Here is a 24,994-nt window from a genome sequence, read left to right on the forward strand (position 1 = left end):
TTGAAGGAAAGCTCTAACACTCATGTCTTCTTCAAAAGGGCTGAGATAATGACGATAAAATACTATTAGTGTAGGATGAGTGTGTTTTTTATTTACCTTATTTTTTTTTCTGTTTGTATTTATTTTTATTGCATGTTGGCCATATGATAATATAAGAGATAAGTAAGATTTTAAAGTCACATGTGAGAGCTTTTACACAGTGCTTTGTGAGGACATGAGTAATGAATGAATTTAGTGAGATTCATTTATATATATGCTGGAGTTCTGTGGTTATTGGTTATTTCTTGTCATTTCTGTTTTAGTAATGTATTAAAATTCTGTTTTTGCTGATGAGAGATTATTTCAAGTTGTTTCTGGTAAAACAGGAAAACCTTTCTGAAATAATTTATGGACTTTCATCCACCTTATTCAAAAATCTGTTTTGTATGCTTCATATTTGTAGTGAAATATTTATTTTTTCTTATAAGGGAAAAAAATAAACATTTTGAGGCAAATTATACATTACAAGTGACTTACATGTCTTAAAGAGCCTTAAAGCTGATTTTAAAATGATCCTGGTGGAGTATTATTTTTCTTGTCATGTTTGTTGAGAACAAGATGAAAACTAATATTTATTATGCAGTAGGACTGACAAAGAACAATCAATCTGTGATTTGCTTTGATACATTTTTATTATGTTCAGAGCCAGAATCTTGCTCAGTGGTTGTAGCTACAATTTAATCAGTAAAGAATATAAATTTGCTGCTTTGATAGCCTAATGATGTAGAAAACTGAGGAAGAAATGGTCAATAAAAAGGTAAATACTTACTGATCATAAGATTTTCATAGGAAAATCTTACCTCTGCAGTTTTAGGTAGGTTCTGATTTTACTGGTGCAACAAATTACTTTAGTACTTTACATGCTAAGTAGCAAAAACTTGTCCATTAAAAAACGCATATTTAACCAGATAAACAAACTTTTACTTCATATAATATTTGTAATTCTAGAGATTGTCCAAACAATAACTGACTTGAATGGTCAGTGATGTAGGTCAAATATTGTATGACACAATAGCCTCATTTGTGTCATGAAAATATATACTGTAAAGATACATTTTTTTTTTTTTTTTTTTTTTTTAAATTCTTTTTCCAACTCTTATTCCATAAAGGCTAATATTCGTGTGGCTATTTTCAACAGCATCAGATGTTGGTGTTTTTTGGGAACAAAACTGCTTAAAATGATTCTGTTTTCCATCCATTAATATGCTTTATTTATTTATTTTTATTATTATTTTTTATTTTTGGTAAGTTGGGATATTATGGGCTGTCTATACATTTCTTTCAGTTTATGAAAGGATTGGTGTTCATACAAACTGAGTTACTTTTGCTGAGTCCATTTAATATTTTGGTGTTTTGATGTTAGGTTTGCTTGTATTTGAAAATTCCATATATTACATTTGTATATATATATGTTATATACCTGTCATATACGTTACTGTGTGTGTTTTGTACAATTTAAGTCCATTCAGTCTGCAAGTGGTGCCATAGTGAATACTTTATATTATGTTGGTATTTTTAAGAAAGTATACAGTTTTGCCCCAAAGTGTGAGGACTCAGCTGTCTACAGTGTTTCCAGTTTCTCAGAATCCTTTTGTCTTCTGAGAATATTTGGAAACAGTGGAGTAATTTTGGGAAAGACAATGTATTTCTAGAGTGGAGTCAAGTGGAGACATCTGGGAGAGATCAGCACCCAATGTCAATGCAATAAGAACTTGAAAATTTGCAGTTGTTGTAAATATCTGCCTAATAAATCTAACAAAATGAATTATTGCCTGTGCTTACAGGCAATGTAGCAAAGATTAGGTGAATTTAAAATTAGTATGCATAAAGGAAGAGAGGAGAAAAAAATCTAACAGGTGCCTGCCTATCTTCTTGTATTTCTTGTATCTTCTTGTATTTGAGGCGTTAAGAAGAAATATTTATTATTAAGGGAAATAGATATCACCTTGTATTACAACAGTTGTTTCTGGTAGGGATGTGCCCTAGAGCACCAAGTTGTCAATGTTCTGTTGGTTTATTGATTATAGTAATCCACGTAATGTGTATGTTGTACTAGGCCTGGTAAATTCTGCATCCTGCCACTCTCACTGCAGACCAGCTGAGGACAGAGTCATATATGCTACCCATTTTTCTGAAAGGGTAAATCAAGAACAATATAATCAATACCTTTTTATTAGCTTGTGACAAAAAAAAAAAAAAAAAAGCACAATATTTTATTTGAATAAAAAAAAAAAAAAAAACAAAGCATAATTATAGGCTTTTTATATTAGGCACCATCTGGACTGTACGTGACTTTAGGATTGCATTAACACAGTACTTGGCATTTTACAACCGGGGCACCATGGAAATCTCATTCACAATTTAACATAAAGTGGGAAAGAAGCCTGCACTCTTTCAGAAGCTAATCTGACATAATTTATTAATAAACATTTAGCTAATTTTGTTTCTGCTGTCGAAGTTCTACAAATTCCTACCACAAGTACTTTTGTATACAGTTTTAAAGGTACTAATTGGCTAACAGGGTATTTTTTTGTGTGTGTGTGTGTGTGTGTTTTTTTAAACATATTTATTTATTGTGACTTTGGATGTTATGTAGACACCTTAATCAAGACCTCTTTCATAATAGTGTATAAGTATAGGCTTCTGTGGTAGGACAATATAGAGAACCTAAAATAAACTTATTTGTAATAAACTCTAAAACAATCTCTCTATATCTCTCTAAAAAAAAAAAAAAAAAATTAAAAAAATGTATGCTTGATGGCATGAGTGTAATTATATATTTTCTTATGAGCGCTGGTAAAATAATCCAACATACCAGATTATGGTTTGATATCTGAAGATCTGGGACTTAAATATGCTACAAACCTGTTCGCCTTGTTTGTAGAGGTTGTTCTGTAATTAAAAACATTTTCTTTAAAGCACACTGCAATTTCATGTATCACTACAATTCAGAGACTTTATATTAGGATAAAGTAAATGCTATTGTAACTGTTGTTTGACGAGAAATTGTAAAATAAAAGAAGCCTGCATTAGGAAGGACAGAACAACAATGCAGGTAAAACTAAAAAGGGAAAAAAAAAAAAAAAAAGCTGAAGAGAGAGAAACATTGAATGGGGTAAACAGCCAGATGTATATGTTTGTTCCTGTTAGAAGAGCGATGTACTGGTATTTACAACAAGTTTAGAAGTATTTAGAACAAGTCAGGTTTTAATACAATCCAAGAAGAATGGCACTGGGAACAATGGGAAATCTAGGGCAGAATACAAGGAAGAACAGAAACCCGTGAGAGTGGAGGACACACATGTGGTTGGCTGAATAACTGAAAACTGGCTAAAATCATGTCAATAAAAGTGCACTGGGCAGTGTTCCAATCTGTCAATCTACAAATTGGATGTATGCAGGAATCATACAGATCCCATAAAATTTGGCAAAATTCATGTTTTCATTAGAAAAGAGACAATGATAACTTTAATTTGGGAAAAAAAATCAATCCTCAAATTGTAACACATGCATTTTCACAAGACAAGAGCGTTAAACCGTAAATTCAATTAAAAAAAAAAAAAAGTTGTGGGTTTTATTTTTATTTTTATTTTTGCATTTTCATGAGTTACTATGTATATGCATGACAGCTTCAGTTTGATTTTGTTGAATAAGCTAATGATAATATTACTACTGATAAAAAGTTGAACTGTGGTCTGTCTACCTGTCTTGCAAATCGCTCACTCCTTAATAATGCCAGTGACATTTCTGGCACTACTATAGGAGGAAATTCAATTTCCTGAAATAGTTTGAATGACAGAAGCTCTAACTTCTTGGAACTACATTAACTCAGAAAATCTGCTGCCTGCGTTTTACACACAGTACCTTAACGGCAGCATGAAACTCTTGCTCTGCATGCTTATATTGATTGCTGAAAGGATGTTGTCATAAACGCAAGGCTGAAGAACTTCCCATGCTTTCTCCTAAGTGTTTTAGCGTCTGGTGTGTATGGTAGAGTATCTTTACAAATATCTGTCATTTCCAAATTAAATATGGGTTACTTCCCAGTAATACACAGCAGAGAACAGATCACACCAGTAATTTCTTAGCTCTTTGGAACTACAACTGGATGGCAGAATCAGACTAAGCTACCAAATTCAGTGTCTTTCCCAATGGATATTGTTACTCTGGTGAAGTCTATGCCTGCTAATTCCTTTTAAGTATTTGCAATGGAGAGCTAATAACTTTTAAGTGCTCTCAATCTACGAGAATTAGGTATATAATGTACTCTCTCATACCTGCCAACTTCCATTCAATTTTGTGAGCATGGGTTATCAAATGTTGCTATGGTTGATCACGTTTCCATCCAGTCTGCTGCGTGGGCCACCTGCCCCTTCTTTGCAAATATATTCCAGGAGAAGTAGAGCAACTGACTCCTGAGGGATGTCTTTGTTCTAGTTTATGGAGTTTTTAACGAAGGTTAGCAGCTGGAAATAAGGAAGGAGTAGAGCAGCATAATCTTATTTACCTCTCTGTGAAGTACAGAGAAATTTATAGACCACATGGACCTGGTCCACCATGCAAGAAAGTCTCTGATGATTCCCCAGCAATGCAATTGCTTTGAAGGATCTATTCTCTGTGCACAGATGAAGAAAGGAAAGTGGAAATGATATGCAGATGCCTGTTAAGGGCTTTATCAATGGGTAGGAATAGAAGTCTCATGTCTGTTCTTATAGGAGAATATTTTTTGAATGCTTTTGAGTACTTGTCCAACAGATCCAAAATACCAGTTGGTATACAAAAACTAATACAACAGGGGGATAATGGTTTTATTAGATATGACTATTCTCTTTTCAGTTAGGATGTTCAATCTTTGTGTAGGCAAAATTAAATCTTTTTTCTAAGTGACGTGTTCAGAGCCAAGACTGGACCATCCAGGTTTGCAATATATTGCAGTTAAATGGACAACCCTGTAAAATGCAGGGTCACTCTGCTCCCCTGCATCCCCCACAATATATGCCACCAATATCCTCTGTTCGATTTGCAAACTGACTGGTATTTTCTTGACTAGTTGAACCTGTTTCTGAGGTTGGACCTGTTTTGGGGATGGTTACTGATCATCACTGAGCGGGAAGATGGAGTATTCTAAATAGGAAGCTTTGCAATATGATCAAAGCTAAGACCTTTCTTAGAGTACCCAGTGTGGCTACATGATACTTTTCGTTTAAGAAAATGTTCAGTTTCTTTAGAAGTCCTTTCATACTCAAACACTGAGATATGTACTTAGCTTTTAAGGTGAAAATGCTTCTGCTAAATTAGTGATTCATAGCTTTTGTTATTGTGATCTTAACACAAAGTAGATGTGAAATTGTATACAGATTCAGAGCAAGCCAGTACTTGAAAAATATTTTATTAATCTCTATTCCGTAGTTGATTTTTGTCCTACAGAGTTTGTTTTCATTGAATATACTATGAAGATTACCTAGGTAGCTAAGTGTGATTGCTCTGATTTGAAAAAGTATTTTGAAAACTGCTCACTTGAGTTTGGAGCTTCCCTGTGTGGAGGTTTAAATTAGCCTTTTATGTTCATCAAGGTGATAGGAAGACAAGGGAAAAGGATATTGTTTTGCAAAGACTCATGTCATCAATTCTGAGTGACAGAATGATTTGGGGTAGCAGGGCTCAAGAAAATGAGATTGAGAGAGGAACGTTTTTCCTTTCAATTAGCAATTTGCCTAAAAACAAAAAATCAAAATAAAACAACAACAACAAAAGTATACAATTTCCCAAGTTTCCATAGGGGAAGACAAGCATTAGGAGTCCAGGCAAATAATACTGTAGAGTTTAATGAGTAGATATGATCATACTTTAGAAATTCTGATCAATCAGTTATCGTACAGTGATCCTGTCATTTGTAATTTTTTTTCTTTGCATTTATGTTTGCCTAAATTTAATTCCTATTGAGTTGACTAGTTTTCTTTGTACTTTTGTAGAAGTGTTTTTATACCATGTTCACTTTCTTGACTGCTTACAATAATGTTAAACAGTTATAATAATGTTACTTCCTTGATTTTACAAGCTATACTTTAAAGACACTTAAGTTCATTTAGCCTTACTCTTTATTAAATAATACTATTACCACGGAAGATCTTGCTTTCACATCAATGTTTGAAATAGTGTTTCATACTCTCTTTTTTATTTCTAAATACAATACATTACTGCATTGTATTTCATTGTAATCCAAGACTGGACTCAGCAGAATAGGCTATAAAAGCCTTCCTTATTTGTGACTTAACTAGCTCTTCTGTGAACAAATGTGACCTGTGCTTTTATTTATTTTTAACTGTGGCACCTCTTTGACCTTTGCCACACAACTGCAACCTATAGCCTGTGGGCTTGGAGTGTTTTCACTAAAGCCCTTCAAAGTGGTGTCCTCATCACTTCCAGTTTAAAGTTCCACGTTTCTTGTTAAGTGTAGAGGAAACCTGTAATGCAACAACAGTTGGTGGCTGTTAAATCAGATTGAATGCTGCATCAGATTTTAGTTGCCTGTTACTTGGCCTAACTTGTTAGTAGTTTCATTGCTTCAGGCTGGTCTCATCCACCTTACATGCTATACACTCCTTTAAGGAAATGGGGTTTAAAGTAAAGGTACACAAAGAGAAAGTATGTTTTAATCAATAATTTAATCTGGGATTAGAGGTACTAACACTTCACTGAAAGTAATACCACTGGATAAAGCACAGGTTAACATCAAAGTTATTAGTGATCCTAGCTTGTTTATAGGCATGCGCTACTTATTTTTAAATAGCTTTGCGTACTTATTTGCAATCATTGAGTGAGTCGCTGTGATTGGCTGTTCAGAATACTTGCAAGGTTCTCAGTTACAACCACTTACAACCACGATCACAGGAAGACTTACAAAGATCCCATCTCTAGAGTTAAGTCAGTAGCTCTAAATTTACCTTCTGTTTCACATTTGAGTCTGCTCAGTTGGTTTTTGCTAGGCATGCTTAGAGCTGTTAACAGAGACATCAGTATATGTTCTCTCCCATCCTAATATTAAATAAATATTTGCAAAGGCACTCCTACGTTAGTAAGCTTCTTGTATGAGGTCCCTTCTGGTCTTTTGGCAGTGTTACAGCATTCATCACTCTCTTTAGGATTTCCATTTTTATTCTACTGAAGTGTATTAACGTTGTGCTATGATATCCAATAATTTTAAGTGTTGACAGTTTTTCTAAATTTATATGTTCCTGTTTTCTTCAAGATATCTGGACTTGAAGAAAGACTACACCATTTAGAGTGATTACCTAGCAGGTAGACTCACAATCAAATTTGTAGAGTTATCTATTAGAGTTATGTATTATGTAATTCAATATATATATATTTTTTAACAAAGCTATTAACAAATAGCATATTCATAAGCTAATAAAAAATCAAAAAGATTTTTTAGCAAGCAATAAACTAAAAATATGTTAATTAAAATCTTATGAAATTAAGTGATAATTTAATGAATACTAAATGTAGGAAAAATAATAAAACAATACATTAAGTATTGATTATCAATGAACTAGCAATATATATATTAATGTATTACTTATGAATAGATAGTACTTATAGTTCTGTAATAACTTAAATATTTATTTTAAAATAGTGACTCTAGTTTGGTATATTAATACTTCTATTGATACAGTAGATTCAAATGCTTGTGCTGGGTATGGAATGTAGATTGACATTATATCACAGACAGTTGTGCTCTGAGGACCAGATTTAGTTAAATATTTTCAAGTGGAAACACTTTCATTGTAAATGCCCTTTTCAAAAGATTTTTTTTTTAAGTTTAAAAATTGAAACAGTATTTGAAACTTTCATGAAAACTTGTCTTGCAGTCCTAGAAATATGCAAAAAGGTTCTTTTCTTAAAGAGGAAAAAAAATCAATGAAGATTTGGATTATGGTTTTATATGTAAGGTATGTCCTATGGAATTCAACATTATTTTCCTGTTTTGTTTTGTCTTTTGAGATTTTTTGTTTCTTTGTTTTTCTGTTGTTTTTAACACTAGCTCTTTTTAACAACTTCCTTTAGCCCTTGATCTAACTTCACTGGTTTGTATCTTCGTAAGGTGTGCTGCAGTGACATAAGCAGGAGTGACACATTCACATTATGAAATTGCTTGCAGGTAGATGGTGTCATGTATCCATTTTGTAAAGACCCAGTAGTATGGCTTGTGTTCATATACAATACTGCAATATAAATAAAAATGGATGAGAATTAAGATTTTGTTTTCACTCTGATTCCTGTTTTCATAATTCTTAACCACATTGATAAGTCTTCAAATAGTAGTTTTAAAGTTCAGAGATATATTTTCTGTATGCAATCTTAGAAAAATATCAGAATTCACCAATAATAAAAAGGTATTTTTTTCTTGAAAGATAAGTGAAGCAAACTATGGGCTGGATACTGAAAAGAAAAAAAGGGGTTCACAATTCCAGCTTGTGTTAGGAGTTCAGGAGTTCAGAAACTGCAGGCATTTTAAACTGCCATGGAAATTATGATGTCCCTAGTGTAACAGAGCTTGAATACTAATATTTGAGTTTATGTTGATGCTAATGAAACTCTGCAACACAAAAGCTAGCATAAGCAACAGCGTACTTGCTGTAGGTAGTATTAGTGCATCATCAATCAATTACAGCCATCTATTAAGGACAAAAATGCAGGAGTGCTTCCTAGCTGCTGCTCTATATTGACTGAGGATGATTTGGTTTCATGAGTAATGATCCAGCTAATGGGACAGAACAGCATTATTGCAGAATGAATACTTTTAGTTATTAATCCGTAGACTCTTACACATATTGTACTAAAATATTCTGTAGTAAAAACAGTTTTCCTTAGTTGTACCGGAGCAGATTAGACACTTAACATGTTCTTTTGGGCACTGTTTGAACAGAATGTTTAAATGCATATATTTAACCTCATAATTAAGCCATTTTTTTTTTGTTTGGGAAAACATAAATTCTTACTATACACCCATTTAAATCCTTCTGCGTTCCATAGCATTTCAGGGATAATTTGTAGTCCTCCCAGCTGAGTGGCAGACTGGGTAGTCTTTTCAACATCAGATTTCAAGGGTAGAAAAAAATATATGTTAAGTTTATTTAGTTTAAAATGAGCAAAGTAGATCCTGTTTCTTTGCATGCAGATTAAATAATCTGAAAACAAAGTGAAAAGCTATAAGAGAATTGTGATCAGTAACTATTAAAGGAAACTAAATTTGAAAATAAAACTACAAAAAATAATGACTGTATTATTATTATTATTATTATTATTATTATTATTATTATTATTATTATATATTATTATATTATATTATATATATTGTGTATATATATATATATTATATTATATTATTATAATATATTATTATAATTATTATAATAATAATTATTATTATTAGTGGCGTCCCCCAGGGCTCGGTGCTGGGGCCGGTCCTCTTTAACATCTTCATCAATGATCTGGATGACGGCATTGAGTGCACCCTCAGTAAGTTTGCAGATGACACCAAGCTAGGTGCGTGTGTTGATCTGCTCGAGGGTAGGAAGGCTCTGCAGGAGGATCTGGATAGGCTGCACCGATGGGCTGAGGTCAACTGTATGAAGTTCAACAAGGCCAAGTGCCGGGTCCTGCACCTGGGGCGCAATAACCCCAAGCAGAACTACAGGCTGGGAGAGGAATGGTTGGAGAGCTGCCAGGCAGAGAAGGACCTGGGAGTGATGGTGGACAGTCGGCTGAATATGAGCCAGCAGTGTGCTCAGGTGGCCAAGAAGGCCAACGGCATCCTGGTTTGTATCAGAAACACTGTGACCAGCAGGGCTAGGGAGGTGATCGTCCCCCTGTACTCGGCTCTGGTGAGGCCGCACCTCGAGTACTGTGTTCAGTTTTGGGCCCCTCGCTACAAGAAGGACATCGAGGTGCTTGAGCGGGTCCAAAGAAGGGCGACGAAGCTGGTGAGGGGCCTGGAGAGCAAGTCCTATGAGGAGCGGCTGAAGGAGCTGGGCTTGTTCAGCCTAGAGAAGAGGAGGCTCAGGGGTGACCTTATTGCTCTGTATAAGTACATTAAGGGAGGCTGTAGCGAGGTGGGGGTTGGCCTGTTCTCCCATGTGCCTGGTGACAGGACGAGGGGGAATGGGCTAAAGTTACGCCAGGGGAGTTTTAGGTTAGATGTTAGGAAGAATTTCTTTACTGAAAGGGTTGTTAGGCACTGGAACGAGCTGCCCAGGGAGGTGGTGGAGTCACCATCCCTGGAAGTCTTCAAAAGACGTTTAGATGTAGAGCTTAGGGATATGGTTTAGTGGGGACTGTTAGTGTTAGGTTAGAGGTTGGACTCGATGATCTTGAGGTCTCTTCCAACCTAGAAATTCTGTGATTCTGTGATTATTATTATTATTATTATGTTAAAAAAATCCAAATGTTTGTAAAGTTTAGTGAGATAAATCTAAACCAGGCAATATATCTTCCCAGACAAATTTGTGTAACTTACAAATTCATGACTTAGGTGAGTAAATAACACATCATTTTAGTAATTGGCAATAAGATTTTCTGTATGGAAATGCACTGCCTCTATTACATGTATATGAGCTAATAAATTAGATTCTTTAATGTGTAAATCATCTTTCCTTCATTAAGTAATAGTGGGGGATCTGGTCAAAGAGCAACATTACAGGGTAGAGATGAGTCTGTGATGAAGAAAAGCATGTAACACAACATGGTGCCTTGTATGGCCTATTTCAGTTTCAAAAATTCAGTTTTAAATAATGGTCCCATTTCAGATATATGGCTGAAAAACCATATGTAATTAGTATTCTGAAATCAAAAAACTTTTTACAGGCATTTAATCTGTCATCTAATTGAAGCCAGACTGTTAGCAACTATCTCCTTTGTTCACAGATGACATAAGAAGCATAAATAACCTTTTTTTTTCTTTTTTCTTTTTTTTTTTTTTTCTTTTTCAGTGTACTTTAATAATATTTTTGAGGGGAAAAATGTGTCTTGATGATGAGAAAAAATATTCAAGATAATTATCTGAAAATATACTATAGAACATTTCTCAGGGAAACAGAATTAAAGCAGAAAACCACATAAAGCTTGAAAACCACAATTTAAACTTCTAGAGATTATTCATGGGAAGTAAGGAAAGGAGTACTCAAACATAATTGCTAATAAGCGATTAATTAGTGGACTGTGTACAGCCAGTACAGATGTACACTGGAGACAGACAGACTGATAAAAAGGGCTTTGATGTACTACTCTGTTAAAATGTGTAGGAGTAAGTGATAATTAGAAGTACTCTGTATAAACAGAAAATACGGAAAGTATTTTAACCAGATAATTTTGTCTGTCAACTGTTGCTGGATTTCTCAGAGCTATATGTTGATTCTGTTGTGATTGATCTAATATGTAAGATCAGAATTTGCAAGAACTCATGCAAACACCTCCTATTTCATATAGGAGAATGTTGCCTCTACTGTATTAAGATTTCTTTTACCATGTGATGAATTTAATTGATATGTAAGAGGAAAAAAACAAAACACAGAAGTATACTAAGACATATCAAACAGCATTTTAGAAGGATGCATTTTACAGGAAACATAAAGATGTTGGTGGGGATTTTTTCTTACACATGAATTATAGTCATGCTAATATATATATATATATATGTATGTGTATATATATATATATACACAAACACATATATATATGTGTGTATATATATATATATACACAAACAGAAAAGATTTGAAATGTTGTTACTTGTGTAGAATTTGCAAACATATATAAAGTAACTACTTTACATTTACCCAGGTAAATGTAAACAGCAATATTCATGAAGAATAACATAATAGTTCTTTAAGTCTATAAATGATTATCTGCTATAGAAAGTCACTGTTAAGAACTGCATGCAGTACAATACCCACAATAATCTAGAGAGGCAATGAAGTCCACATTTTTTCTATCAGATACATCTGAAAACACTTGCATGTTTTGGAAGTGTTTATTGTTTCTTCCAGAAAAGATTGATAACCTTTAGTAAATGTGCATTACATTTTAAATGTCGATTCCATTTCTGGATAACACATTTTATATTTAATTCTATTTGATCTTTTAAAATTGTTTTCATTTACATTTGTATTTTCCCTTGTGTTAATTATTAGGTAATTCATTTGCTTAACTGTAGATTTCTTTCATGATTTGTTTTCAACCAAAAAACAAATGTGCATGTCTTGTGCATCTCACTAATACATAGGTTTAAAAAAAGTAAAAACAAACAAACAAAACAAAAAACAACTGGGCTGAAGATGTAAATAGTGCGTAAAAACATTTCTAATTACTTTGCATAGAAGTTCAGTTTCTGTAAATATGTTTACCAAGCTGTATTGAAGTAGAGTGAGAACTGCCTGTTCTGAGTCATTTTAACTGGAATACAGCTTCTACCTGACAATGTTTTCCTGCATATGTGCAGGAAAAATAAGGGCTTGCTTTTGCCTTTGTGCTCTTACAATGTGCTCTATGCATGGTTCTAGATCAATCAAGAAGGAATGGTTTGCTTGTTTTTACCAGTTTTTATAAAACATTGTTTATATAAAATTCCAAGTACCAGATCAGAACAATCATTGCTTTGTGAAGTCCGGTATTGGTGTCATGAAAGTCATCAGTACTACAGGTTTGAAATAAAGTTGCAAAACACTGAAGCCATGTAATTATTGTTCAGCTTTCACAATCCAGGTTGTCATCATTCATTCTCTATTTTTTGTGTGTGTGTATGTTGCATTTTTTTTTTTTGACTGCTTTTTTGTTTAGATAATTAAAACTTTATCTGGAGTCCTGGAAATATGTCAATAATGTACCACAACTGTAATTGCACTTTATTTTATTTTTTAATTTTTGAACTTTGTGTAGAGATTTTTTTGGGTGAATTTTAAACTGGTGAGTGGTTTACAGAAAGTTGGTTTTGTGACAACTTTGTAATATCATTGGGCATTTCTGAGGAAAATTACTTCTTTCTTCTTCTTTCTCTTGCTCCTTTCCAAGTGAGCTAATTTCACTCTGAGAATGTTCCAGATACTGCAGAGGCTTGTGTTATGGACAACAAAATTCAAAAGATTAATATAGAATAACCACACATGGTTGTACAGTTGAGATGTGTTGTGCTGGTTGTTATACTGGAAATGTCAGCGGGTAATACCTGTCTGTGAGCTAGCAGGGCAGGAGCTGAGTGAGGTTGTAGCTGTGGTTCCTCAAATTTGCCTGGAGTCTTCATACAACCCTTGGTGATCAACGACAGATGGGGATGGCTGGCTTTGAATTCTGTCACTGCCCTTAGGCTCCACTTCTCCCTTCTTTTGTCCTCCGTTGTTCATCTTCCACTTTCCTCTTCTGCACATACCAGAAGACATTTGCTATTCAAGGTCTGAGAGGAGATACAGAATTGCTGATCCTGTGCTTAGTAGGGCTTCTTGCAGGTCTGTCCCCAGCACCACAAATGAAACAGAGCATGCAGGAGACAGCTGCTACAACTGATCAAAGCAATGCATTGAGAGAAAATGGTGCCAAGTATAAGAGGCATGATGAGCTGCTCGGGGAAGTTGGACTCGGTAGGAAGTCCCTTAAAGCAAATGTGTTTTTCTTTAGCAGCAAATTTAGAGTCTCTGTGAGTATGCATGTGTATTACATAAGGACTTATATTTTTTGAATATTAAGCTCAATATGAATACATGGCATAACATGAATGACTCCTAACTATTCAAATGGAATAAGGAATAAGTCAGCTTTATCAGAGTCACTTTTTAAAGGTAGAATCTATTGGGTTCATGCATCATAGGATTAAGTGTTTTAATAGCATGTAATTGTGAAAAAAGTCTACGTTGAAAGAGAACTCTGACTGTGATCAGATCATCTATTCCAACATAATATTGAAAGCAGGGTTTTTGATGAGTTTACCAAGGGCCCTGTCAAGCCAAATCTTCAATATTTCCAGTGAGATTACACCACTCCTCTGGCAACCTATTTCCAATATTCAGTTACCCTTATGGTGAGGATTTTTTTTTTCTTATATCAAGTTGGTACTTCCACTGATAGAACTTTTACTTGTTGCTTCTTGTTGTGTCACCATACATCCTTATGAGGAATGGCTCTCCATCTTCTCTATCAACTATTTTTTAATTGTTAGAAGTCATCTTTTTGTAGGCCAAACAAACCCAACTACTTCAACCTATGGTTGAGTTCTTCCATATTTTACTCGTTTGGGTGACCCTCCACTTTTGTGGAGGCCCCTTGGTGGTGTCTCTCTTGAACTGGTTTGACTAAAGTAAAGCCAATGGAATATATTGACAATGTGGATGACAAAATGATGAAGAGCTAGGGAGTTGAACAGGATAAGGTGAGAAGAAATAGAATTTACTTACAATGCAGTATTAGTGATACTGCAAAATATGTACTTGTTCTCTTTTGTATACTTCTGTTTTGGATACAGTGCCCCTCCTCCCCCCTCAACTGAAAATAAGGTAAAATATTGCCTTTTTTTTTTTTTTTTTTTTTTTTTTTTTTTTTTTCCCCTTCTGTCTTCCTTAAAGATTCAGGTTAGGAAGGACTTTTTTCAGCACTTCTTGAAACCAGTGTTAGCAGATCCATTCCCATAGAGGAAGATGATCTTTCTGTCCTTAAAACTGTCTGAGTCATAGTGTATTTGTGAACTAGCAATCATGCATAATTCAAAGCAGCATGACATAGTCACTAGAATGTGGTGTGATTCATCATACTGATATTGCCTGGGCAGTCTTGAAGGACAGTGCATTGGAAGTCCAATTCCTTCAATTGTTCCCAGAGGATTCTGCCCTTGGAGCTCTTGAAACACAATAATCCATATTCCTTCAGACAGACTAAATGAAATGGCTTTGAAACAGGACAGACGGCAGTAGCTACAACCAAGTTTGCCTAGTATACTGTGAAACAAGGTGCAAATGTGAATAAGTAAGCTGGCAGTCAGATGAAGCTTAAGTATGCAATGAAGGCATAGGAATGGGAATTAAAAAAATTAAGACATTTTAGTCTTACCGGGGTGGGAATTAATAGACCATACATTACCTACAGGGCTGTATTCCAGAGCTGTGGTGGTTTCACCCAGCTGGGCAGCTGATCTCCAACACAACCACTCTCTCACTTCCCCTCCTCAAAAGAAAAGGGGAGAAAATATGATGGAAAGAGCTCAAGGGTTGGGATAAGGACAGGGAGATCACTCAACAATTATTATCATGGGCAAAACAGACTCAGCATAGGGAGAAAATGTATTGCCTATTTACTAACAGTTTAGAGCAGTGAGATTCTAAAAGCAAACTAAAACTACCACCCCCTCATCCACCCTCTTCTACATCCTCCCCCTGAGTGGCACAGGGGAATGGGAAGGGGGGCTGCAGTCACTGGCTGATACTTTGTCTCCACCACTCCTTCACAGTCACTGTCTGCCCCTGCTCCACGTTCCACTAAGGTTTTTCCTGGACGCTTTTTCCATTGCTGGTGGAAATGATCTAATGACCTATATCCCGTGGCATACATAAAATGCAAAGAGCTCAGTGTCATCTTTATTAATTGGTTACTTTTCTGACAGAAAAAATAATGACAAAACAGTCTTTATATTTTTAGTAACATCCTGCTAATAAAAGTAACTGTGGTGACTTGTTTCCATCAGAAATCTTTGTCTCTCTATGCTTCTTTTCCTTACTTCCCATCATTACTTGTGGATAGTCCTTAAGAAAAACAAACAAACAAAAAAAAACAACACACAATACTTTGTCTTTCAAACGCTGGTTCTTAATCTTTGTTCACTGAGACAGGATAGATATTAGGTAAATCTCTGGTGGTTAAAAACAAAACAAAACACACTCTACATATACATACAGGGAAACCAACAACAGAGGATAATTGAAATAATAAATGAACAGAGTTCTAATTTTTAGTCTGCTCTAGATTAGAATGGTGTGTTGTTCTAAATGAAAGCCATTGTGAAAATTATACACCTGCTTTTGTTTCTTTTTTTTTTTTTTTTTTTAACCCTTTTGTATACAAGTCCAGGGATCAGATGTAAAAGTAGAGGGTGGGATAAATTCTTGGTCCTTCAGGTTGGCAAAGGAACATTGATTAACTTATTTGTGCTCTACTTCCTGATCCAATCAGAACACTCAGTCCTAGAAAATTCATTGTGAAGTTAGACATGTACATAAATCACCAGCGTTTCATTGTTGCCATGTCTGAAGTATGTAGAAGTGGTACCCATTTCTCATAGCCTGGAATACACCCCTGTGTATCATCTTCCTACTGAGTACTGGGATAAGTTCCAGGTACACATTGCATTTTTCTTGTGCTTTATGATTCCCTTTGAAGACTGGCATATATAAGAAGGGAGGAAGCTAGCAGGTGTAATACCAGGATTGTCTAATAATCTATAGAGTGCTTCTGCACTACAATTTATATGTTTGAAGCATTTGTAATCTATCTGTCATGATATAATAAAGTTGTTGTGGATCATGCAGTGATTACTTGGGACCCTAGGGAACTAGCAATCTTGGATATTCATTTACGCTCTTGGCAGGTTCACACATTATATGCAGGATGCAGATTTGGAAAGGAAAGTGGCAGTTTGTGATGGACAGAGGAGTCATAAGCTGACAACATTTATGACTAGAAGCACTCCGACTGTGAAAAACAGAGACTAAGATTCAGATAAACTTCAGGAGCATTTTCTTTGACTGTTGTCAGGCAAGTCAGTGGAGCTAAAGTGAATGAGTTTTTCATGTTGTGAACACAGCACTTTTGTTCAGAGTTCTCTAGGTACAGAGAGAGCTTAGCTTTGTGGTGTGGGTCCCACTGTTCTGAATAATATGCACATAAATAGAGTGCAGCTACTAATAACATTTCTTTGTGTCTTTTGATTGACATTTGGTTCTGTGGTTTCCTTATGTTTCTGCTTTCACTTAAGGCTAAGTTCTACAGTGCAGCTGTCCTGTGTCTAAGATAAGGACTGTCACGCTGGCTCCCCAGAGGCAGAGATGCACCCTTACCAAAGCTCCGTCTCTGAAACAAATGAATAGTTGTAAACAAGATTACTTCTGTTAAATCCATTTAAAATTTGGACCTCTGTGCCATCTACTATTTATTATTATATTGCTACAAAACACTGATCTGATCACCAATGTATAAGCTAGTTAGAGCAGGATCACCACTTTCTATGCAGCAAGCAAAACAACCTGAAACCAAGTGTATATATATTTAAGTTTTCTTACTAAGTACGATGATTTTAATCCTCTTCTATTAAATTGTATTCTTGACAACCAAAACAGCGTGCAATCAAAATAGGTATGCCTGTTTTATCTGGAATTTTTCTCTAATTATTTCTGTTTATGTAGCTATTTAAGTCTGTAAGATCTGTATGGATTTCAATGATGGATGTATTTACCATATCTACCTACTAAGACTTCTGGTTTACATATAAGCTACACCATTATTACATAGATTTCATACATTTTAGTGATGATAACTTCGCCCCATGTTGCTTTTCCCATTATTTTCTGTGATACTTGGTTTGCACAGTGAGCTATTTATTTTATGGATTTGTTAAATCAACCTAGACTATTTTCAAAATTTATCTGTTTCATTTTTTGACAGTCACCAATAATCTTGTAGATAGTTATGATTGCTGTCTATAGTGTGTAGCAAAATCTTGCTGAGTATAATGCACAAGGACTTTTTCATTTTACCTGAGACTTACAAGTATATAATAGAAATGAAAGGAGAATGGAGATCAATCATAAATATACATATATAAGCAAACAAACAAACAGAAAAATGAAATACAGAGTGCTTTATAATGTGTCACTGTATTTTTAAACTGATCCACAGGTATTATCTTGAATGAAAATATATAATTATTCAGATACCTGCTATCTCATTGTGTCTTGGTACAGCTGCATTCATCTCTTCTTGTATATTCAAAAAAAAAAAAAGTGTTATTTTTCCATAAATATTGTTTCTGGAAGTAATATATGGTAATTCATTCTTCCACAGGCACAATTAGATGTTGAAATACATGCAATGGGTAAAATAACTCAAAGTCACAAACTGTATCTCAGTGTATAAACTAATGAAACTACACAATTCTCTGTTTCTTAGACAATCCTTTTTATATGAACTCAAACAAAGCAAGATTGAATATAAATATGAAGATAGCTCATTGCATTAGGACTACCGAAGGAGCTGGGGACAGATTTAAGAGACTAGGGTGGACCACGAGATAAGGATGATTTGGGAATATTCATGCCTATTTCCCTTGAGATTGTGAATCTACCAGGGCATGTTCACTGATGTCCACGTGGCTGAAATCCCCTAACAAAATCAGTGCCTGTGAGTGATGTTTCCTGTAGCTGAAGAAAGAACTCCTCATTAATACCCTCCCCTTAATTAAGTGGCCTGTTGTAAACACCAACCATCAAGTTTCCTTTGTTGGTTTGGTCCTAAATTTTTACCCCTAAGCTCTCAACCTGTGCATTGCTTATTTATTTATTTATTTATTTATTTATTTATTTATTTATTTATTTATTTATTATTTTTTTTCAGAGACAGCTCTGTACAGTCAAACCCATTTTCTTGTGTAGAGGGCAACCACCTCACCCTTCCTTCCTTGCTTGTCCATTCTGAACAGTTCATAGCCTTCTACTGCAGTGCTCCAATTCTGTGACTCATCCCACAAAGTCTCAGTGACACTGATCAGATCATAGCTTTACAGCTGGACAGCACCTACAAGCTCCTGTTGTTTACCTCCATACATTAGTAGAGAGACAGTTCATTTGGCCTATCAACTGCCCAATCTTTTTAGGAAAACCTTTTTGGAGGGTTGGGGAACATTCCTCATTACTTTGGTAGGTGCACTTTTCCACCTGTCATTTGCAAATATATGAGTGGCATGGCTTCGGGTCCTGTCCCCCCAGGTTCATTAGTTTAAAGCTCAATTCAAAAGATCAGCCAGCTTTCGAGCAAATATTCCCTTTCCTTTCATAGATAGACGATCCCATCTCTCCCAGTGGATCTGTATTCATCAAAATAAGCTCTGTGATCATCGAAATCAAGGCCCTGGCCTTGATGATTAATACCAGCCAGGTAGCCAACAGTTGTGTTGGTCTCTCAGTGACAAACCATTTTCTGGGCCTTAGCAATCAGCAGACCTCCCTTGACCATGTCAAGCCAGTAGATGGGCACCCCAGTGCCTTCCAATAGAGAGTCACCCAATAACAGCACTCACTGTGCCCCTTTTCAGCTTACAGTGTGTGCAGCTGGTGTACCTACATTTGAGGAAACAGGAGGAAGTGTTATCCTGTTGTTGCAAGCTACCAGAGTCCCTGACACCTTTCCCAGGGTGTTCTCTATTTGCTCTTGACAGCCTTCATCTGGTGGTCCTTAGAAGTACATGCCATGGGACTATGGTCTTGACCACTATGCTTCTAATGATCTCAAAGCTCTGTTAGACCTGCTAACTCCGTGTAGACCTCAGGTTGCTGTGTAGGTTTGTACAACCAATGTGTGGCTGAGGGGACCTTAGGCGCCATGTCCTAAACCTGCTGGTGAACAAAGAAGATGGCAGCCCACCTGCTGCCGCAGTGCTCTGCCCTTAGTTTGTGTGTCCCCTTCATGGTGCCCACTAGGGAATGGTTCTCTGCCGCTCCACACTGTTTGAACTGAGAGTGGGGGCTCCAGGAACAGCACAATTTGTGCCTATCCCTCTTGCGAGAGCTGCTGCCTGCTGGCCCCTGCCTCTACACATGCAGCCCAAGAGTGTCAGGGCCCTGAAATACCCTCAGATGCCTGTGGGGACCCTGCAGGCCTTGTGCTCCTCTCAGCATGGGTGGGTGACCCTGCTGGAGCAGAGGGTTGTACCAGATGACCTCCAGAACTCCCTTCCAACCTTAGCCATTCCGTGAAAATATCCAAAGGTAAAAATACCAAATATAAACCTTAACTCTTAGTTATTGACTTGAGCTTTAAGGCTTATGGGGGTTTTAGAGAGTTGGGGTGGGGTGGAGGGGTGGGGTAAGGGGTTAAATTTCCTTGCTATTATGTATTTATCTAACATATCTGTAATTTACGAAATATTCAGAGTTAAAACCAGCATATTTTAATTCAATTTTATTACTTTTCTTTAGATCCTTTAAATATAACAATATTCCTTTGGTGCTGGAATGCCAGTTATTTACAGATGTAATAGATTTTTGTCAACCCCGGATCTGTTACATGGTAGCTATACCCATGGATCCCTAATTGATACCATAGTTCATTTAAAAGGCCTGCCTAATTTAATAAACTATCTTCCTTTCCATACAAAAGTATTGTGTATGACTATTCTGAAGATGGTTTTGTTTACATTTTGTTTAGCATGAAGGTGTATCATCATAATTCTTCTTTTACTTCCCTTTTCATTTTTAAGGATGTTTTAGTTTACAAGGGATCAGTGTAAACGCTAAGTTGGCTTTATCCTAGCAGAAAGGCAATCTACAGAAGTGAGAAACAATAATTAGTATATGTGTATAATTCCATTGCATAGGGTAGGCATCAGAACAATATTGGTTAAAATTGGTCCATTACCTCCTTTGAAAAAGGACTGCTAAAAGCACCCTTGTGTCTCGTTGTCTCTGCTTATGGTCATGCTAGCTTTGGTATTTTAATATTTCATTAGTTACTTTGTTTGTGTAGAGTGTTGTTTATAACAGTAAGGCATATCAATTGTTCAGCCTGCTGAGCACCTCATGGGAAAGTGTAGGACATACTCAGTTATTTGCTATTATTATGATGTACTCAAACAAAGCAAGTAAAACACATAGTAGTATAGAAATTAAACAGCAGAAACAAGTGTGTAAAGAGCATAAGAGATTTCGATCTGTGCTTTGACCACATTATTATGCCTTTAGGCATCTTGTTAATATATGTAGCTGAGTGTACATTTTATAACACGATACTTTTGTAATCAACTTCAGGTCATACAAGCATGTAGTCATTAAGCCTGCCTGTTTTCAGTGGCCTTTGCATAACTTCTTTTTTAGCAAATCAGATGCCTGATACAGGCACCTGGTTTTCTGGATTTTCACCTGGGACATGTACTGCATAAGTCTGCTGTCACATATCACAGGCAGACGTTTCAGGGGAAAAGGACTTGAATTTTTGTGGCTTTGCTGGTATTTCATAGCGGTCAGGTACAGTCTCCTGTTGTGACAAGAATCCTTCTACCACTGTATACCTAACAAATTGCTCTTTTGAGTATAGTTGATTTCTGTTCTCTTCTAGGAGAACGTAGGCTAAAATATCTGTTTTCTATTTGGTTAGTGCTGTCCAGGATTATTTCAGAGACGTGAAAGCAAACAAACCACCTGTTTCTATCTATGACTAGAGTTCTAAAGTGACCTTACCCTTCCATTTTTGCTTGTAGTGGCAGCTGTTCCCTATATCTACCATCTGTACTCTCCTGCCATCACCTGCCTGTAATCTACCCAAGCATCATTTCTTCTTAAAAGAAGGGCTTGTACTAAGAGGGTGCCTACTGGAACCAGAGTTGGGTTATTCTAGGTAAGAAACAAAGGCTGAGGAAGGGATAGAGCTTCTGTCTTCAGGATGACTAGGGCAGTGTATTTAGCTGTCAATATAGACTGTTAGCACTTGTCCCTGCTGGTAAAAGAAAAAGAGGAAGATCCTCAGATTTTCCTTTCAGACTCTCGAGGTCTCGAGGAAGGACTTGGTGATAGGACAAAGAGGTGTTTTATCAACATTGCTTTTTTTTTTTTTTTTTTTTTTTTTTTAAATCTCTTCCAATAACTTGGATGTGGGTTTTTTGTTTGTGGGATTTATTGTTTGTTTGTTTTGATATATCCTGAGTCCTTTGCATTTCTTGAATATATTTGCCTGTAAAATTGAAGATTCTTCATTTTATTGAGAGGGCCTGAATGAGGCTGCAGAATCTCCATCTGATATAGCAAAATATTATCTAACTACAGATCAATATGACCCCAGTAACTAATGAAATACTATGGAACAAAAATGTACTAAAACCTCATTATCTTTGGACTTGATGTAAATAATTGAATAATCTGATTCACTTCTATGGAGGGTCATACACAGCAGGTAGGGAAAGCTGTCAGCCTGCTCTAAAAGGGAATACTTGTAATCTGAAATGTGCATAATTCAGATTAACTAGACTAACACCACCTGTACTTTCATTTCCTTTTCTATCAATTGAATGAGAGCCAGGTTGCCATTTTAAAACATATTTTTCTATAAGTGCCTTGAAAGGATGCATGCTCTTAATGTAACATTGAATTGTTACTTATTAACCTGTTTACATTTATTTGTTATGACCTGGATTCAAGCAATTATTGTTCTGTCTTGCCATGTATCTTGTCTGCCTCTGTAAATCTGCCATCTTGAAATTTTAAGTCAGTTTAGGCCATCTTTAGAATGGGCCTGCAGATGGCACATCACTCACTTCTACAGGGAGGTTGTCAAAGAAAGATATAAATGTATTGGTAAGATCTAGCTGTCTTTGTGGTACAAAAAATGTCTGTTAGTTTCCATTTTCCTAACAAACAAGCTTCATCAATAGCTGTTTCCACTTGAGACTATTCAAGAAGGTGAAAAAGTTTTGCAGAAATGGCTCAGGAAAGATTGTAGTAGATTTGCAACTGCTTTGTCTTGGACCTCTGGAAGCCTTATAACATTCTTTAACCAGAAGATATTTAATCCAGGCAAGTGTAAGTACTTATCATCCACTCCAGTTTTTATATAAACTGTTTTGCGATGTGCCTAACATTGCTTACACCCCTACACCAGCTGGACTATTATACTCATCCTCTTTCAGAATTCTGTAATACTGCTGATGTTAATGCAAGCTAAAAATAGGCTGCAAAATCTATGCAAAAAAACAACGATGGCCTAAAACGTATGTGTTGGCAGAAGGATCTATCCCTTAGTTGTCCTACAAATTAGGAGAAAAATCATTAGGCTGTATCAGCCACCATGTTAATTTGAGGTGGACAAGGTGACACTTTACTGTTTTACTTCCATCTGAATTGTCTCTAGAGCTCAATTCTCTTTCTACAAAGGCATTAGTAAAGGCTAAAGCATCCCTTCAGGTGGCTTTGTCTTTAGTACTGACAAATCTTTCATAAACCTCAAGGAAAAGTGTTGTTTCTTGCATAAATAGACGTGATTTCCATTCAGGGCAAGACTTAACGTTTATTCTTAGACCTAAGGGTCTTTACATTAATGAGCAAACATCTGAAACTTCCCTCTTTTGTCTCAAATTTATTACAATACACAGAGGCCTTCAGAGGAATACCATAAGCAGTGCAGATTCTAGAAAAGAGGACAGATACATCCTTTTTTCTGAGATGCTTATAACTTGCTGGCATCTTTGGTGAGGGAATCAAAAGCTGATCCTGCATTTCATTTTTGTTTCTTTATTTTTTTCCCCAGTGTATGGCTTGGAATTAAAATACATTAGTGAGCCTTGTGGATGGATCACAAGGGAAAGTTTTACTTCCTTCATCATTCATGGGGCCTGTCAGACCGCTCTCACCTGAACTGAGTCATTGCAATTCGATAAACACAGCCAATGGAAAATATTGCACTGTCATTTTGTAATGGCAAGTGGTGGAAGATGCTCAAAGAAACATGGCCAGTACATGATAAGTAGCTGCCTTGGTTACATAGTTATAGCAGCCTGCATGTTGCTTGCTGTAGAAGTATCTTCCTTTTTTCTTCAGTCATATTAATCAAAGCTTTTTAACTGAGTACAGATACAACTCCATACTTTTTCCCTCATTTTGGCTCCTGATGAATATATAATGGCATTTCAGGTTAATTTATTCCTTTTACAGTATGTATTATTTGTTAGGCAGACAGGTCTTCTGTAAGAAGTTCACACTGTAATTTTTGTTATTTCATTCCTCTCGGTTTAAAACTGGTATTTCTACATTGTAGGACATTTTCAGGCCTCTTCACTTATTAAATAGACCAGGCATGGCTAAACTTGCGGTGTCTCAAATGCATGGTAAGATACCCCAACTAAGTTTCTGACTGCTGACCACTTGGGAGGTACTAATGCCTACGGTACAGGCCACAGCCCCGTGCTGAATTATTATATATATAATATTATTATGTATATATTAATATTATATATATATAATAATTATTATAAATTATATTCTGCCATCTCCTTCATCCAGCGCTTTCAATCTCCCAGTGATGCCCCTTTTCAGTGTTCTTAGTTGGAAGGGCAGCCTTTGGTAGGGAGTTATATGCAGCACAAAACAGAGTAGAGCAGTAGGATCTCGTGCAAGCTTGAGTGTTGTGACAACAAATGTGTGACAGTGGGATACCTTGATTAATAGCTCAAATACTTTGTCACCTTATTTCTTTAAAAGTTTTCCTGCTTAAAGTACATTCTGAACAGGTTTTTTCTGTGTTCTCAGGAGGTCTGTTAAAACCCATGCGGCACCACTGGTAAGTAAGCTTCGTTTGAACTGATCGTAAGCCAAATTTGGCTTTTGAGCTGGTTTGTCCATTCCTGATACATTGCATACTTAGAACAGTCAGACATTAAACTGTGATTCAGTCATCTATTGAGCTGAGAAGTATAAACACAGGATGTGTTTTTTGAAGGACAAAGATGAAGCATAATTGCTGTATCTCAGTAAACCCAGGATCAGCTTAATCTTCTAAATACAAGAAAACTAAATTCTGTATTCATAAAAAGCTAGTCAGTAGTGTTATTGTAATAGTAGACTCTTACTACCTAGCAGACATGCAGCATGAAATTATCATGCTTTTATAATTTTCCTTTCAAAGAACTTGTGGAGTTCATCTAGGGATATGTTGGCAGCTTCAGTTC

The 24,994-nt window shown here is 35.9% G+C and overlaps 1 protein-coding gene across 5 annotated transcripts in view; it reads left to right on the forward strand.

The window, feature by feature from the left end:
* The window catches only part of SNTG1 (syntrophin gamma 1), a 348,743-nt gene that overhangs the window by 29,663 nt on the left and 294,086 nt on the right, over positions 1–24,994 (forward strand). Inside the window, exon 3 of one of the 5 annotated variants that reach the window (XM_072034682.1) lies at positions 24,576–24,606. The exons of the other annotated variants lie outside the window; for them this stretch is intronic. The gene's annotated coding sequence lies outside the window, so the exon portion shown is untranslated. The remainder of the gene's footprint in view (positions 1–24,575; positions 24,607–24,994) is intronic. 5 annotated transcript variants of the gene reach the window in all.

The sequence above is a fragment of the Anas platyrhynchos genome, chromosome 2 (genome assembly GCF_047663525.1).
Source record: "Anas platyrhynchos isolate ZD024472 breed Pekin duck chromosome 2, IASCAAS_PekinDuck_T2T, whole genome shotgun sequence".
NCBI lineage: Eukaryota > Metazoa > Chordata > Aves > Anseriformes > Anatidae > Anas > Anas platyrhynchos.